The sequence below is a fragment of the Primulina tabacum genome, chromosome 10, assembly GCF_025594145.1.
Source record: "Primulina tabacum isolate GXHZ01 chromosome 10, ASM2559414v2, whole genome shotgun sequence".
Taxonomy (NCBI): Eukaryota; Viridiplantae; Streptophyta; class Magnoliopsida; order Lamiales; family Gesneriaceae; genus Primulina; species Primulina tabacum.
The window spans coordinates 30,901,668-30,921,035 of NC_134559.1; positions in this window are offsets into that span (position 1 = coordinate 30,901,668).

The window sequence follows — 19,368 nt, forward strand, 5'->3', positions numbered from 1 at the left end:
AAGGAGAAATGTATCCAAATGATACTCAACCAAAGCTAACAATAGACAAAGGAAAATACATTCACTTTGTCAAATCAGCAGTGGTACAAGAACAAATTGAGCCCAGTAAACTGATTGAGCAACCTACAGAGAATATGAACAAGGCTAGAAGATATGGGATTGGATATAGTCAAAAATTCTCAACTGATTCACAAAGTCAGTCATCAAAGAGATTTTACAAAAACTATTCGAATGGCTATTCCAATTACTATAACTGCAAGCCAGTTCAGAAGAGATATAGACTAAACAATCAGTTGAATAAAGCTAAAACACATATTGTATCATCCATACACTACACAAGCACACAAAAGCCGAGAAAAACCATTTGGAATACAGCTACTGGAAAGTCAGTTAGACTAATCCAAGTATGGGTTCCTAAAGGACTAAATCAGTTCAGGACCCAAATAGATATGGGTACCAAATTATATTATGTGTGTGACTGCAGATAACAGGTACAAACAAGAACTCAATATGGTATTTGGACAGTGGATGTTCGCGACATATGACAGGAGATGCAAGTGTGCTATCTCAACTGATCAAATACAGTGGTCCAAATATCAGTTTTGGGGACAATTCCAAAGGTAGAACTGTGGGTAAGGGTAAGCTTATCCATGGTAACTTTACTTTTAAAGATGTTCTATTAGTAGAAAACCTGAAGTATAACTTGATCAGCATCAGTCAGTTATGCGACAGTGGATTCTCAGTACATTTTGACAAAAACTCATGTTTAGTCAAAACTTCAACTGATGAAATCATACTAACTGGCAAACGTTGTGGAAACACATATAAAATCAGTTGAAATGATCAAACTTATGCATCAGTTTGTTTTATTGCTTCCAAATCATCTAAAAACTGGTTGTGGCATAAGAGACTAAACCATTTAAACTTTAAAACCATTGCCTATCTGAGTAAACATGAACTTGTAACTGGTTTGCCCAAAATAGACTTTTCAAAAGAAAAACTTTTCTCAGCATGTCAGTATGGTAAACAAGTACGATCTTCTTTTAAAAACAAGGGTTGTAAATCTTCATCCCGATGCTTAGAACTATTGCACATGGATCTCTTTGGTCCTATACCAGTCATGAGCTTAGGGGGAATGAAATACACCTTGGTAGTCGTAGATGATTTTTCAAGATTTACTTGGGTTATTTTTCTCAAATCTAAAGACCATACTGCTTCACAACTGATAAAGCTCTTCAAAAGACTTTTAAATAAAAAATCAGTTGGAATTGATCGAATCAGATCAGATCGAGGAACTGAATTCATCAATCAAACTCTTTCAAATTTTCTAGAGAATGCTGGAATTAAGCATGAGCTCTCAGCAGCCAGAACTCCTCAGCAAAATGGTGCAGCTGAGAGAAGAAATCGGACCCTTAAAGAAGCTGCTAGAACAATGCTTGCTGATTCTGGTATTTCTCAAAGGTTTTGGGCAGAGGCAGTAAACACTACGTGTTATACTCAGAACATATCAATAATTAATAAGAATCATATGAAAACACCATATGAGATCTGGCATGGAAGAAAAAGTATAATTACTTATTTCAAAATATTCGGCTGCAGATGTTTTATCCTTGATAATGGTAAAAATTATTTAAAAGCGTTTGATGTTAAATCTGCAGAGGGAATATTTCTTGGATATTCATCAGTTAGTATAGCTTATAGAGTCTTCAACAAGAAAACCCTAAATGTTGAAGAATCAGCTTGATTTCGATGAAATTGAACTAACTGATAAGCCAACTGATCAAGTTGAGCTAGTTGATCGATTTACAGATATCAGTTTGGAAGATGATGACAAAAATGAATGTCATAATAATCAAAACATACTTCAAACACCTGAACCCGAAGTACTGGACCAATCAGATGTGCAGGAATTCGTTGCTAATGATCAGTTGATAGAGCATAATGATAATATTCAAATACCAGTTGACGAAGCACCAACTGAGACTGAAAACTGTGTTCAGTTACCAACTGAAGAAATTGTTGAAACAACAAATACTGAGTACAGATAGAGAAAATTAGATCCACCTGAGCTGGTAATAGGAAATCCATCTGATCCAGTAAGAACTCGCAATCAAATGCTAAATTTATTTATCTATTCAGCTTTTGTCTCACAACTAGAACCAAAGAAAACTGATGAAGCTCTTGTTGATCCTAACTGGGTAAATGCAATGCAAGAAGAGCTAAATCAGTTCACTTATAACAATGTCTGGAACTTAGTTCCAAGACCAATTTCAAAAACTATTATAGGGACAAAATGGGTATACAGAAATAAACTGAACGAGGATGGTTCAGTTGTGCGCAATAAAGTGAGAATGGTAGCACAAGGATATAGACAAGAAGAAGGAATTGACTATGATGAGACATATGCTCAATTTGCAAGACTGGAAGCAATCAGAATGTTTCTTGCTTATGCATCATACAAGAATTTCAAGATCTTTCAGATGGATGTAAAGAGTGAATTCCTGAACGGTCAACTACAAGAGGAAGTATATGTTGAACAACCTCCAGGTTTTGTAAATCACTACTTTCCTGATCATGTATATCATTTGAACAAAGCCTTATATGGTCTTAAACAAGCTCCCAGAGCTTGGTACGAAACTCTCTCAAAATTTCTAACTGATCATGATTTTTTTATTGGATCAGTTGATAAGACATTGTTCAAATTTACTAAGAATGATCACATTTTATTAGTTCAAATTTATGTTGATGATATCATATTTGGGTCAACTAACCCCAAATTATGCGAGAAATTTGCTAAGCTAATGCAGGATAAGTTTGAAATGAGCATGATGGGTGAACTGACATTCTTTCTTGGACTACAAGTGAAGCAACTGGAAACTGGTATATTCATCAGTCAGACTAAATATACAAAGGAGCTGCTGAAGAAATTTGGCATGGAATCATGTTCAGCTGCAAATACTCCCATGAGCTCATCAGTAAAATTGGACACTGATCCAGGGGGAATATCAGTTGAGGCGACATTATATCGAGGTTTAATAGGGTCATTGTTATACCTAACTGCCAGTCGCCCTGATATTGTATTTGCTGTGTGTATGTGTTCTAGATTTCAAGCAAATCCTAAGCAATCACATTTCTCAGCTGCTAAAAGAATTTTGAAATATCTTAAGGGTACACAAAATGTTGGGTTATGGTATTCTAAAGACTCTACTTTCAATTTAGTTGGATATTCAGATGCAGATTATGCAGGATGTAAGCTTGATCGTAAAAGTACAAGTGGATCTTGTCAGTTTCTAGGAGACAGGCTGATCTCTTGGTTCAGCAAGAAGCAGACATCTATAGCTACCTCAACAACTGAAGCAGAATACCTTGCTGCTGGTAGTTGCTGTGCACAACTGATCTGGATCCAGCAACAACTGAGAGATGTTGCGACTTTGATTGTTGCACTCTCAAGAGCAGGTTGTCCACAAGTAGTATAATTCGATGAGTTCGAATATCGTATCACGAGGAAGCTAAGGTAATTACAAGTCCACTACAATGTCTTTTTATTTATTTTTTCTTTTAGTTGTTTGAATCTTTAATTGGTAATTTTTAATTGTTCAAATTTTAATTTAAGTAGTTGAGATTAAAGGATCCACTCTTGGTATTTTAATAAAGTTAACATTAACGAACAATATTGAAATCCAGTTAATAAAATGGTTCCAATATATTAAATAATCATATTTATATTATGTTATATATTATTATCTTATAAGTATATAATATATACCAAAACTTATAGATGTGGTCAAGTATTTATTGTGCTATATATATTTGTAAACACTAAATCAAGGTTCCCACTTTAAATGGTTGGTAAAACCAAACAAACATTTAAATGGTACCAATAAATTAATACTATGATACATTCATATATAGCAAATCAAGGTTCCCACTTTAAATGGTTGGTAATACCAAACTAACATTTAAATGGCTCCACGAATTTAGTGTAACATATAGCAACAATAAATCAAAACTCCCACTTATAAGTAGGGTATAACAATGCTTAAAGAAATAAATATAACATAAACAATAAATACTGATTAAATAATATAAAACATAGATTCTTACCTTTTAGTAACCTTATTATCATGCCAAGAGTTTCACCTTTTCATCTCAACTTTAGGAAGTTAGCTATTCATTATTCAAAGTGTAAAACTTTGAATATGAATTTAACATGCTAATTATATTTAAATGAAGAAATAAAGGAAAAATATAGAGAGAAATATTATGAACTCAAAGGTTTGTTCATATAATGAGGGATATTTCAATACATTACAATTCACCCCTATTTATAGCCAAATTTGGGGAGACAACCACAGATAAAATATTATTTTTTTTACACAAAAGTCTTCATTGGTGTTCCAAGATATTATATTATATTACACATCACTTTTGAAAACCTTCTTCTCCGAATTTGCTTCTTCACATAAAAAGAAACATGTGGATAATTGAGTTGTCTAGTTGTGGTATTTTTTTCAAACCATTTGACCAAGTAATTTGAGAGATATGGTCAAAATACTAGAGCATGGTAAAACTGTCAGTCCTTTGGTAACTTTATTTGTTGCTTAATTTGATCCCAATTGTGAGAGGATTTTTATCTCATGCTTGCCACCAATATTGTAGATATTAACATCAACTTTCTACAGGTCAAAGAATCATCTTAATCCCATTTGCAACGCCAAGTTTATTCTTGTTTTATCGAACCTGTAAAAAAATAGTAAAAACTTGTAATTACACAACAACTTATATTTTATACAATTTATTATAAAACATATAATATTTAAACATTTAATAAAACAAAAACTATATATTTATATTATAAAACATTTAATTAATGTACAATTTTTATGTTTATCACACCTCCCAACCAGCTTATTGCTAGTTCCTAGCAATTTAAGCGTTAATAGCAATACAAAACATAATGATTAATTTAAATAGAAATGTAATCAAAACTATCTAAGTGTTTAAATTAAATTTGAAAACTGTCAAAGTTATATCAAGATCATCATAATTATAACTTATGAAATAATTTGAGATGATCAATTCAAAGCTTATTTCAGGTAGTTAAATGTACACGGCCTTCAGAAATTCCTAGTAAGAATCTCAACTCCATATCCTCACAGGTTAATAAATGTTTCAATTTGTGGCAACGATTTCTCTCATGGAGTTGAAATACAGATAAATGCTCGGAAAAATGGTTTACAGAATACAGACAGACAAACGAGCCAAGCTAATCAAAAGATAGAAAATCCATTGATTCAAAATCTAGTTGTTCTTATTATATATTTTTTCCTGATATATTTTTTTTTTTTTGCATAACATCATGGAATCAGACTAAGTTTATGCTTCTTGACCACATATTTATTTAATTTGTACAATAAATTTCTCTCTCTTTTTTGTGTTTTGTTTTTTTTATGAGAGATATATGGGTCGTAGCATATAACTTAAAAATTACATAGATCTTCAATATCTTTCTTTTTGTATTTTTCTCCCTTTTTTTTCAGGAAATATCATTTTTTTTCTTCAAAATAAGAACTCAAGATCTAAACAATAAATAGTCTCTCTCATGATCAATAAAGGCTCGAAAGCTGTTTTCTCAGTCCTCTCCACTCACTCACAAAATATGTGTGAGTTTAAAATTATAGACACTCTTATAAGGTATATCTTGGGCCATATATTTTAATACCTGATTTTATCACAATGGTTAATCACTCAAAAAGATTTCATAAATCATATTTTTATATTGATCAGAATATTAAATTGACTTTTTTTTCAAATAAAAATTTAAACATTCTTAAATAGATTAATGCATGTTCTAATTTAAATCTTTCAAACATGTAATGTATGACATTTTTGCAAAAATTATTAAGATACAAACAATAAACATGATTTTATTTTAAAATAATATATATTATTTTTTTTTAATTTTTTTTTATAAGTTTGTTCTCCCACCAATCAGAATATGACATTGTCCCTAATGTCAAAATAACTATTAATAAAGAGTACATAATGAAAGAGATATCACCTGGAATTTTATTGAAGATAACAAACTGAAACAAACGCAAACCAATCCACGACTTTTCAATCAATGATCCAACTTCCTTTTCTTACTGCTTGATTGCGACCAATTGATCTTTGTTATCATCGGATCAGGCTTATGAACAAAAGCTTCCAAATCATCAATTAATTGGTCGGCAGTCGAAGCACAGATGAGCATCCGTCGTGAATTTTCTAAAATGAAATTCTGTTCCACAACTTTATCAAGAAATGTCAACAAACTGTCAAAATAATTATTGATATTCAACAAGCCCACAGGTTTATTATGGATATTAAGTTGTGCCCAAGAAACAGTGTGAAAAATTTCTTCTAATGTACCAAAACCACCTGGTAGTGCGATAAAAGCATCAGAATTTTCAATCATTTGAGTGATTCTTTCATACATAGAAGAAACTTTTAATTCCTCCCCAATCGTAACACCTGTAATATTTCCTTCAGCTAAAACTGTAGGAATAATACCCAAAACCTGACTACCTCCAAGATGAGCAGATGTTGAAACAGATCCCATTAACCCAATATTACCTCTCCCATATACCAAGTGAATTTTTCTCTCAGCCAATATCTTTCCAAGATTATTCGCTGCTTCTATAAACACTTCATTTTTTCCAGGACTCGACCCACAAAATACACAAATATTTTTCAATGTTTGTGCAGAGGATTCCAGCTATGTTTTTACTTTCTTTTTTTTTTCTGCGAAAATAGAGAAAAAGATGAGAGATTTTATAGGGGTAATATGTTATCATGACAAAACTATGGGTCACAGCTGTATAAAGAATAAATAGTAAAAACAATAATGACACACATGCATATAAACAGTAGTGTGATTGTGGCTCACAATTTTCCTCTGGTTTTACGTCCAGAAACGGCTTCAACGCCATCTATGAGTCGAGGATATCCTTCCCATCCAATTTTCTTATAAATTGGCAAACAGGGTCTTTTTTAGTCGGATTCCCAAGACTATGACGCTCATCTTGGAATTGTTTCCATAAACGGAGAAGTTCAATATGCACATGTCCACTAGAATGCGTCTCAAGAGTCAATAAGATGTTATCTAAAGACTCCTTACTCAGCTCATTCTTAATGAAACCAATTTTATCTTCTCTGTTATTGGAAACACATCCCAAAGATCTGCATCATTTGTCACAAGTCCATCTTGCACACTTATGACAAACCCCTAAACTTTTGGCCCTTCGTTTTTTCGCATAAGTGCTTTTTCCTAATCCAGGCAAATACCGAATGAGCAATGATTGTGGAACTTCTCCTCCAAATCGGACCTTAGCTTCTATTACAAGATGAATATCTTCTGGAATTCCTTTTTGCATTAGCAATCTCAATCTTTCACACCTTCCTGCATAAATTTTTCTTAGAACATTTTCAGAAACAGAGGGAAAATATTTACAAATCTTTGAGAGAATTTCATCCATTTTGAAAAGAAAAGAAATGATTTGATTTTTTTTTATTTTTGTATCAGCAATTGTGGAAACTGATTTAACCGACTATGAGAGTCACGGAGTACCGTTATCCGCCATTTAACCGGAAAATTAAAAATATTAAGAAAACCTGAAATAAAAACAAACAAACTTAAATGCAACACAAAAAAAATCAAGGTTCAGAAAGGGAAATAAACTCTTCTTGAAAGATTTCATTTTCTAAAAATGGTTTAAGCCTTTGTCCATTTACTTTAAAAATATCACAATTTTTAGGATTTTCAATATCCACAGCTCCATAAGTATACACATGCTTTACAACATATGGGCCTGTCCATCTTGATCGTAATTTTCCTGGGAATATGTGAAGTCGAGAATTATAAAGCAAAACTTTTTTACCAATCTCAAAAGATTTTCTAAGAATTGTTTTATCATGAAATGATTTGATTTTTGCTTTATAAATCCTTGAATTCTCATACGCGTCATTTCTGAGTTCATCAAGTTCATTAAGTTGCAATTTACGCAATTTGTTGGCATCATCCATGCTTGAATTTAAAGTTTTGATCGCCCAATAAGCTTTATGTTCCAATTCCACAGGCAAATGACAATGTTTTCCATAAACCAACCTGTAGGGAGACATATTCAATGATGTTTTAAAAGCTGTTCGATATGCCCAAAGTGCATGATTAAGTCGCAGAGACCAATCTTTTCTATTTGAGTTAACAGTTTTTTCCAAAATTTGCTTTATCACCCTATTAGCTAATTCAACTTGTCCATTTGTTTGAGGATGATAAGGAGTAGTTACTTTATGAGTAATACCATATTTTTCATTAATGAAGCAAATGGTTTATTAACAAAGTGAGTTCCCCCATCACTTATCATGGCTCGAGGAATTCCAAATCTACCAAAAATATTTTCTTTTAAAAATTTGATGACGATTTTATGATCATTTTTTCGACATGGAATTGCCTCTATCCATTTGGAAACATAATCAACTGCAACTAAAATATACAAGTATCTAAACGACGATGGAAAAGGTCCCATAAAATCAATTCCCCAACAGTCAAAGATTAAGATTTCAATGATAGGATTCAAAGGCATCATGTTTCTTTTAGAAATCGCACCCAATTTTTGACAATTTTCACAGATCTTGCAGATTTCGTGGGTGTCTTTAAACAAAGTGGGCCAATAAAATCCACACTGCAAGATTTTTGCAGCCGTTTTCTTTGAAGAAAAATGTCCTCCGCATGCTTCTAAATGACAAAATTTAATGACACTACTTACCTCATTGTCGGGTATGCAAAGTCGAAAAATTTGATCTGGACAATACTTGAACAGATACGGATCATCCCAATAAAAGTTTTTTACCTCATTCAAAAATTTTCTTTTATCTTGGGAACTCCATTGCGGTGGCATTTTTCCTGTCACAAGAAAATTTACTATGTTAGCAAACCAAGGTGTAGTAGTAACTGAAAATAGATGTTCATCAGGAAAATTATCGTTAATTGGTGTCATTTCACAAGATGATCTTGTTACTAGTCTCAATAAATGATCGGCTACGACATTCTCGGTTCCTTTTTTATCTTTGATCACAATGTCAAATTCTTGGAGTAACAAAATCCATCGTATCAGTCGTGGCTTTGCATCCTGTTTGGTCAACAAATATCTAATAGCAGAATGATCAGTAAACACAATAGTCGTTGATCCAATCAAATAAGAACGAAATTTATCTAATGCAAATATTACAGCAAGTAGTTCTTTTTCAGTTGTAGAGTAATTCATTTGAGCATTGTTTAAAGTTCTACTTGCACAATATATCACATAAGGCTTACCGTTTCTTCTTTGACCCAGTACTGCACCGACTGCATAATCACTCACATCGCACATGATTTCAAATGGTAAAGACCAATCAGGAGGTTGCATGATAGGAGCTGATGTTAAATGTCGAATAATTTTATCAAAAGCGTTTTGACATTCTTGAGTCCACTCAAATGCAGTGTCTTTTGTTAAGAGGTTACAAATGGGTTTAGAGGTTAAACTAAAGTCCTTTATAAACCTCCTATAAAATCCAGCATGTCCCAAAAATGAGCGAATTTCTTTAATGGTTTTTGGAGGGGGTAAATTGGCAATGACATCAACTTTTGCTTTATCAACTTCAATTCCATGAGATGACACGACATGTCCCAAAACAATTCCAGAAGTAATCATGTAATGACATTTTTTCCAATTTAAAATAAGACCTTTTTCCTCGCATCTTTTTAAAACTTTTTCCAAATTTTCAAGACAATTATCAAATGTATTCCCAAAGACAGTTAAATCATCCATGAAAATCTCCAAACAATTTTCAACCATGTCGCAAAAAATACTTAGCATACATCTTTGAAATGTTGCTGGGGCATTGCATAAACCAAATGGCATCCTTCTGAATGCAAATGTTCCAAAAGGACATGTGAATGTAGTTTTTTCTTGATCTTCGAGTGCAATGGGAATTTGATAATAACCTGAATATCCATCAAGAATACAGTAGTATGGATGACCTGCTACTTTTTCTAAAATTTGTTCCAAAAATGGTAATGGAAAATGATCTTTTCTAGTGGCGTCATTTAATTTTCTATAATCAATACACATCCGCCAACTAGATGGGACTCGACTTGTTAACAATTCACCTATTTCATTTTTTATCACTGTGATGCCAGATTTTTTTGGAACTACTTGTGTTGGGCTTACCCACTTACTATCAGAAATAGGGTAGATAATCCCAACATCAAGTAGTTTGAGAACTTCAGTTTTCACAACATCTTTCATGTATGGATTTATTCTCCTTTGTGGTTGTTGAGATGTTTTAGCATTTTCTTCTAAATGAATTTTGTGTGTGCAAATTAGTGGATTAATGCCCTTGAGATCTTTTAGTGTCCAACCAATTGCATTTTTATGTCTTTTAAGCATATCAACTAATTTACCTTCTTGATCACTTTCTAGTTTGGAAGAAATTACCACCAGATATGTTTCATCTTCTCCCAGAAATGCATACTTCAATTCTTCTGGCAAGGGTTTTAACTCCAATATGGGTGGTTCGTCTTTGTTCTCATATTTTGCATCAAATTCTTTCTCTAATCCTGGTAACGCGTGATAGCTGATAAAATAATCAAGATCAATTTCAATATTTTCTTTAACAGTTTCAATTGAACAAATATCTAATTGATCACGAGTACTCCCTTCTTGAATGTATTCTTCCACAAGAGTTTCAATAAGATTTTCATCTTCACTTTCATCTCCTTTGTCATGTGGTTTCTTACAAAGATTAAAAACATTGAGCTCCAAGGTCATGTTACCAAATGACAACTTCATTATTCCATTCCTGCAATTTATAAGGGCATTAGAAGTTGCTAAAAATGGACGACCAAGAATTACAGGAATTGCATTACAAGCTTCGATAGGTTGTGTATCTAAAACTATGAAATCAACAGGATATACAAAGTTATCAACTTGGACCAATACGTCTTCTACCATACATCTTGGCACTTTAACAGATCTATCGGCAAGTAAAAGTGTTACCGAAGTAGATTTTAACTCGCCTAGATTGAGTTCTTGATAAACTGAATATGGAAGTAAATTCACACTAGCTCCAAGATCAAGCAAGGCTTTTTTAATCTTTCGTTCTCCAATAATACATGAAATAGTAGGACAACCAGGGTCTTTGTATTTCAAAGTATTATTATTTTGAATGATTGCACTTACTTGTTAGGCTAAAAATGCTTTCATTTTCACATTCAATTTTCTTTTCACAGTGCACAAGTCTTTCAAAAATTTGGCATATGATGGCACCTGTTTTATTGCATCTAATAAAGGAATATTAACTTTTACTTGTTTAAAAATATCATATTTATCAGAATTCAAATTTGATTTTTTTGTATTTTTCAATGCATGAGGGAATGGTGGTGACATTGTCTGTTGAACCTCCTCTTCGCAGGTTTTGGGTTCCACTTCCTTACCCTTTGGAGTTGATTTATCATCATCTTCACAAGGTTCAAGAATGGATTTTTCCACAACCTTACCAATTCGAAGGGTAATAACAGATTTTACCTGATCCATCGATTGAGTTCCAGAAGTTCCAGTTTGTGAATGATGATCCTTAGGATTAGGCAGAGGTTGTGAAGGAAATTTACCTTTTTCATGAACATTAAGTGCAGATGCAAATTTAACAAGAGTATCTTTCAAATCTGTCATGGTTTGAACAGTTTGAGTATTGATAGACTCTTGCTTTGCAATGAAAGAATTCAATGTATCTTCCAAATTTCTTTTAGGTGGAGGAACATAAGGTGCATAATTTTGAAAATTTTGTTGATTTTGGAAATGTGGTTGTGAAAATTGTGCAGCATTATCATTCCTCCAACTAAAATTTGGATGATTTCGCCAACCTGAATTGTAATTTTGAGAAAATGGTTCAAAATTTGGCCTTTTGAAATTGTTCAAAACATTGGCTTGTTCATGGAGACATTCTTTAAAAGAGGGCAAAGTGGGACAATCTTTTGTAAAATGATCACTTGTATCACAAATGTGACACACAATTTCTTGAACAGATTTTAATTGACCATTCTTTTTCAATTCAAGTGCCTCAACTTTTCTTGCCAAAGAGGTAAATCTAGCTTGAAGATCATGTTCATCTTTGAGAGTGTACATACCTCCACCAGATGTAGGAGATTGAATCTTGTTTGATGGTTCGATTGTACCTATAGTGTCCCAATTTTGAGCATTTTCAGCTAATGAATCGAGATACTCAATTTCCTCATTTGGATCTTTATCTTCAAATGTTCCATTACACATAAATTCAACCATTTGCCTATCTTTAGGTGTTAAGCCTTCATAAAATTGAGAAACTACTCTCCAAATTTCAAAACCATGATGTGGACAAAGATTAAGCAATTCTTTGTATCTATCCCAACACTGATAAAAAGTTTCTCATTGTTTTTGAGTGAAAGTGATGATTTGCCTTTTGAAAGAATTTGTTCTATGAGATGGAAAAAACTTTTTCAAAAATTGTTGTTGCAATTCATCCCAAATTCGAATGGATCCCGATCTAAGATTTTGTAGCCAAGTTTTAGCTTTATCTTTTAAAGAAAAAGGAAAAAGCTTAAGTCGAATGATGTTCATGCTACAATTTAGATCATTATATGTGTTGCACACTTCTTCAAACTCTCGTAAATGCATGTATGGATTTTCAGAATATAAGCCTTGAAAATTGGGTAAAAATTGGATAATACCAGGCTTAAAATTGAAATGAGATGCATCAGGGGGAAAAACTAGACATGAAGGTGCACTAGTACGTGTAGGATTCATGTGATCTCTAAGTGTTCTTCGTCTATCGTGATTATGTTGAGATTGAATTTCATCTTCATTTTCTTGGATGGGTTCTTCCGCCATGTTTTGTAAAAATAAAGGATTATTTCGAATGAGTTGACCACTAAGTGTACGTGACCAAATGCTCATGCAAATGCAAATGCAAAAGAATAAAAACACACAAAAGCAATAAAAATTCAAAGAAAGAAAAATAAAATATAAATAAAATTAAATAGACTTGAAATTAAATTATACTTCCCCGGCAACGGCGCCAAAAACTTGTTGCGACTTTGATTGTTGCACTCCCAAAAGCAGGTTGTCCACAAGTAGTATAATTCGATGAGTTCGAATATCGTATCCACTAGGAAGCTAAGGTAATTACAAGTCCACTACAATGTCTTTTTATTTATTTTTTCTTTTAGTTGTTTGAATCTTTAATTGGTAATTTTTAATTGTTCAAATTTTAATTTAAGTAGTTGAGATTAAAGGATCCACTCTTGGTATTTTAATAAAGTTAAAATTAACGAACAATATTTAAATCCACTTAATAAAATGGTTCCAATATATTAAATAATCATATTTATATTATGTTATATATTATTATCTTATAAGTATATAATATATACCAAAAATTATAAATGTGGTCAAGTATTTATTGTGCTATATATATTTGTAAACACTAAATCAAGATTCCCACTTTAAATGGTTGGTAAAACCAAACAAACATTTAAATGGTACCAATAAATTAATACTATGCTATATTCATATATAGTAAATCAAGGTTCCCACTTTAAATGGTTGGTAATACCAAACTAACATTTAAATGGCTCCAAGAATTTATTGTAACATATAGCAACAATAAATCAAAACTCCCACTTATAAGTAGGGTATAAAAATGCTTAAAGAAATAAATATAACATAAACAATAAATAATGATTAAATAATATAAAACATAGATTCTTACCTTTTAGTAACCTTATTATCATGCCAAGAGTTTCACCTTTTCATCTCAACTTTAGGAAGTTAGCGATTCATTATTCAAAGTGTAAAACTTTGAATATGAATTTAACATGCTAATTATATTTAAATGAAGAAATAAAGGAAAAATATAGAGAGAAATATTATGAACTCAAAGGTTTGTTCATAGAATGATGGATTTCCCAATACATTACAATTCACCCCTATTTATAGCCAAATTTGGGGAGACAACCACAAATAAAATATTATTTTTTTACACAAAAGTCTTCATTGGTGTTCCAAGATATTATATTATATTACAAATCACTTTTGAAAATCTTCTTCTCCGAATTTGCTTCTTCACATAAAAAGAAACATGTGGATAATTGAGTTGTCTACTTGTGGTATTTTTTTCAAACCATTTGACCAAGTAATTTGAGAGATATGGTCAAAATACTAGAGCATGGTAAAACTGCCACTCCTTTAGTAACTTTATTTGTTGCTTAATTTGATCCCAATTGTGAGAGGATTTTTATCTCATGCTTGCCACCAATATTGTAGATATTAACATCAACTTTCTACAGGTCCAAGAATCATCTTAATCCCATTTGCAACGCCAAGTTTATTCTTGTTTTATCGAACCTGTAAAAAAATAGTAAAAACTTGTAATTACACAACAACTTATATTTTATACAATTTATTATAAAACAAATAATATTTAAACATTTAATAAAACAAAAACTATATATTTATATTATAAAACATTTAATTAATATACAATTTTTATGTTTATCAAGAGATTATGGAGTAATTACAAATAATTCGCCCATATTTTGTGACAATACGAGTACAATTTCCATCACCTATAGTCCAGTTCTTCACTCAAGGACAAAGCATATAGATATCAGACACCACTTCATTAGAGATCATGCTTTGAAGAAGGACATTAGACTGGAGTATATATCAACTGAGCAACAAGCAGCTGACATCTTCACCAAACCATTACCCGAGACTAAGTTTTCTTACTTTCGCAATATTCTTGGTTTAATTGATCTGTATTAAAATTATTACTAATGTGCTTTACTAATAAAATTATCTGCAGAAAATAAGAACACAACAAATTGAAAATAATACTTTATTAAGAATACCATCGATCCCAGTTTACAGAATATATCATAGAACCAACTGAATCCTGCCATTCTCTAATCCAATTATTCAACTCATAAATTTGGATTATAGAAAATGACCTAGTTGTAGAAATCTTCTCAACCACATGCCATTCCTTCCATAACATTGCTTCTAACAGAATTTGTCATCAATCAGATCTGTAACATGCTTAACTTCAAAACGATCAATGTATTTTCTTGCTGTTGCTGCTTGAGCACGAGTAGGAACAGCACCACTACTACTTACCCTCTGCAAATCATGAATCTTGAACCATGTTGACATCACTTTCATCAAGACATATTCTTCCATTGTCTTCTTCAATTCTTCTAAATAAGGACTTAATTGCTCATTAACTTGAATATGCGAACTACTGCATGCATCAGAGTTACTTGAATCCGACATATTGAACTGTTATTGTCTCACATTCTATCATATTATTTATAGACATATGAAATTTAAATGTTGAAGAAACTGAAGAGACTCAAATCAACCGAAGCGTCTTTCTCATTTACCGAGGCTTCTTAACTATCAGTTGTTCATTATCAACTGATATCAGTTTGACATTTATTACTTAACGCTTAACCAGTCATCATTTCATCTGTTTATGATCGTAATTCATATATAATAACTAATGAAACTTATTATTTGCAGGAAAAAGAAAAACAAAGTTAAGCCAAAATAAATGTTTCATTCAACCATAAATATTTGCTTGGATTACATCATTATATTTCTCTTCTACAACAATTATCCACATCTTCAACCAAGCAGATAAAGGTTCAGTAGATGTCTTGGAAAAGCTGTGAGAACCAGCTATGCGCCTAAGGATCTTCAGCTCCTTTCGAAGCATCAGCTGATAGATATGACCATCTGTGAAGATATCCACCCACACAGCTATGTGCAATTGCTCCCGCACTTTTCTCAACTCTGCCATCAGCTCGGGAGCGGTAGCCTCGCCAGTATTATACAGGAACTCAAGCTTCTGAAGCTTCTCCCAGTAATGAAGACTCTCATAGAAGACTTCATCTTCTATCACAACCTTCCTAGTCTCCAAAGAAAATAGCGAAGCACTCGAGCTACTAGCATATGCCATTATTTTTACTTTGAATATATTTTTCAATATGACTGAAACTAACCATGTCACTTCTACTTATAGCCAAGAGTCATGGAAGATGAAGGGTCGTCAACGTTTCATCAAACGATAATCTTTCTGACCTTTAAATTTATTTTATATCGTCGCTTTAATTATTTTATGCATCGATTAAGGGGGAATATCAGTTTTGAAGAGGTTAACTGAGAAGAAAATTGTTTGTGAACTCTCAACTGAAATGAATCAGTTTCCCAACTGATCGTTCAGCTGGATATTTTACAAATCTTCTCACATAAGTTAACAAATTTAAAACTTATTATATTCCAAATCAACTGACGTGACTGCAGATTCATAACGTGGCCTATTTTAAACCGTTCATCTTTTTCACAAACGCCCACAGCACACGTACACATAGTTTTACTCAAAATTTTTTATGGACTGACACGTGTCCCGAATTTGAACAGTCACGAACAACTGTACTAAGCCCGCTTCAATTCAGTTTTCTTCTTACGCATACAATCAGTTCCTAAGAGCATACTAATTCCAGAGCTTATCGTTTACGAATTTCAGATCATTTTATCTGTCGAAATGGCGAATCAAATCCCAACTCACGTGTTGAACGCTATGGCCATCGATTTTGACTTAGTTTTATCAGTTCAAGAAGCTGAAGTTAAGAACGTTTTTCTGAAGATTGAATCTGTTGGTCACAGGATGTTTTTGGGACAATCTTCGCAGGAGATATACCCCAAGGAAGTAAATGAATTCTATCTGAAGGGGTTCGTCACTACTGATGGAAGTATCTCTGTAACCTTCAATAATCAACTGTTGATCCTATCTGAAGAGGACTTTGGAGAAATTTTCTCTTTGCCAACTGATGGGTACATCAGTTTTTCTGAAGTCAAAACATCTGACATTGAGGAAATGCAATCTTTGCTGTCTGCTGATGGGCGGAAAATCAAAGTTTCCGATCCAAAGAAAGAGCTGAAATAAGAAATTCAATTATTAGCCGACATTGTGGCAAAAGGCATATTGGCTAAGGCTGGCTCCTATGCTGCCCTTACTCTTGAAAAATTCCAAGTGATGATCATCATCATGGGAGAGAAGAAAGCTAACTGGAGGCATATTATTTTCAATATTCTGAGGAATATGCTTCAATCTACCAAACAGTCAAGAGGCTTTGCTATTCCAATCAGTTATCTTCTGAAACTAAAAGGATTGGTAGCTGACAATGCTGAAAAATCATCAAAGTTCAAGGTATTCAATGCCAAGAACATCTTACCGCCAAAGACCAAACTGGACATTTCTCCCAAACAGTTTTTGAAAACCAAACAGGAGGTTGAAATGCAACCACCTGCTCCAACACCAATCAAGAAGACCAAAACTTTGGCCCAACTGAAGACTGCAAAACGAAAACTGATTATCAGTGAATCAGATTTGGAGAAAACTCCTTCTCCTAAACTTGTCAAGAGACCAAGAACGCAAAGAAATAAACCAATAACAGCGGTGGAATTTATTCCAATTGAGAGATTGACTCAATCACCTGCCCAACAGCCTATTCATGCTATCCCTTTGCAAGTTGTTTCACCTGATGATTCAGTTACTAAAGAAAAGGCACCTGCTAAGGTAAGAGCTCCTTTGACTCATGTAAATCGACCTACCATTTTGCCTCGGGCCAGATCTAAAGGTGTTATATTGAGGGAACCAATGGAAACCACTCACTCTGGTTTGGATATTCCTCACATTCTCACAACTGAAAAAAGAAAGGGCAAGCTAGTTGAAAAGCCAAGACCATCTAATGCCATCCAAACTCACATTGACCTGGTTTGGGAACAGGTAAATGCATTTGCCACATCGAAACTAAAATCTTTTGATAGCTGGAAGAGTTTTAGGACTGAAATTTTTGCCAAAGAGCTGAAGCACAAATCCCAACTGAAAAAGTTTATTAAACTTGAAGATATTGTGTTAAATATAGTGAAAGGTGCTACTATTGCTAAGGCATTGGAGAGGCAAAAATATTTCTTTGATCAAATTTGAGTCAAAAAGCTGACAAGAATGGTTGAAAAGCTGAAATCCAACTACAATCCCATAGGTCCAACATCATATCATGATAGAGCTGTGTTCACCCAACTGGACTCAGATCTTAGTGGCCTACAAAGGGAAATCAGATTTTGGGAACAAGATCAGGAATTGGTTCTTCCTGACAAATCCTCCAATTCAAATGCAGAAAAAGATTCATCCTCCTCCCAACAGAACGAGCCATCTCCACAACCGGCTGCTGAAGAGCCAGTTCAGGATATGCCTCAATCTTCTCAGGTTGAACATCAGTTGTATTCTAATACTGAACTATCTTTTGCAAACATTGATGAAATCATTCAGGCTGTAGCTCTGGAAGCTCAGCTAGAAGAAATACATTATGAATCAGTTGCTCCTTCAACTGAACAACCAGAACAAGAAGTTCAGATACCATCTGAAGAACTAGTTGAACCACTTGCTGCTGAAGAGCCAGTCCCAGATTCAATGCAAGAACAACAAGAAGCACCAGTTCAGCCAGAAATCTCTGCTGAACAAGTCACTCAAACTGATGAACTAGAAAAATCTCCAGGTCAAGCAGTTGCTGAAAATGTGGTGAGTCGATTGCTCATTCAAACAAAGGAGCCAGAACCAAGTTCAATAAACTCTCAACAAGAGGCACCAGTGGAAACTGACCAAACGTTATCTGTTGATCAAAATCCACTTTCACCACCTCAAATTCACGAAGAAATTGCTGCAACAGACATTCTAGCACAGACTATTTCTGAAACGATATTATCCGATAGGACCATGATGGTCTTTGATCAAGTCTCACATGAACCAAGAACATCTAATCAGTCACCTCCTCTTCAATCCACAGAAATTGATCTTGTTCTTGAAGAAATCCAGAATATACAGCACAATATGCAGCAGATGATTACTGAAATCAAGAAAATTCAATCCACACAATTCTCTCATACTGTCAAATTGGATTCTTCAATTGAATATGACTCCGAAAAACTGAAAGCCATTCAAGCAAACATGGAGTCTCTTACCCGAACTGTACTTGAGATGAAGAATAACAGAGGTCTAGCTCAAAGTCTCTATACAACTCAGGATATAATCAGTCAACGAGTTAAGCGATTGGAAACTTCTGTTTCTAATAAAATGGAATTGCTGCAGACTTGTTTACAAACTGCTGTCTCAAGTATCTCCGCAGATGTCAAAATTCTTTCCACTGACGTTCGAAAATTATCTGAGAAGATGGATTTGTTTGACAAAAAGGGGGAA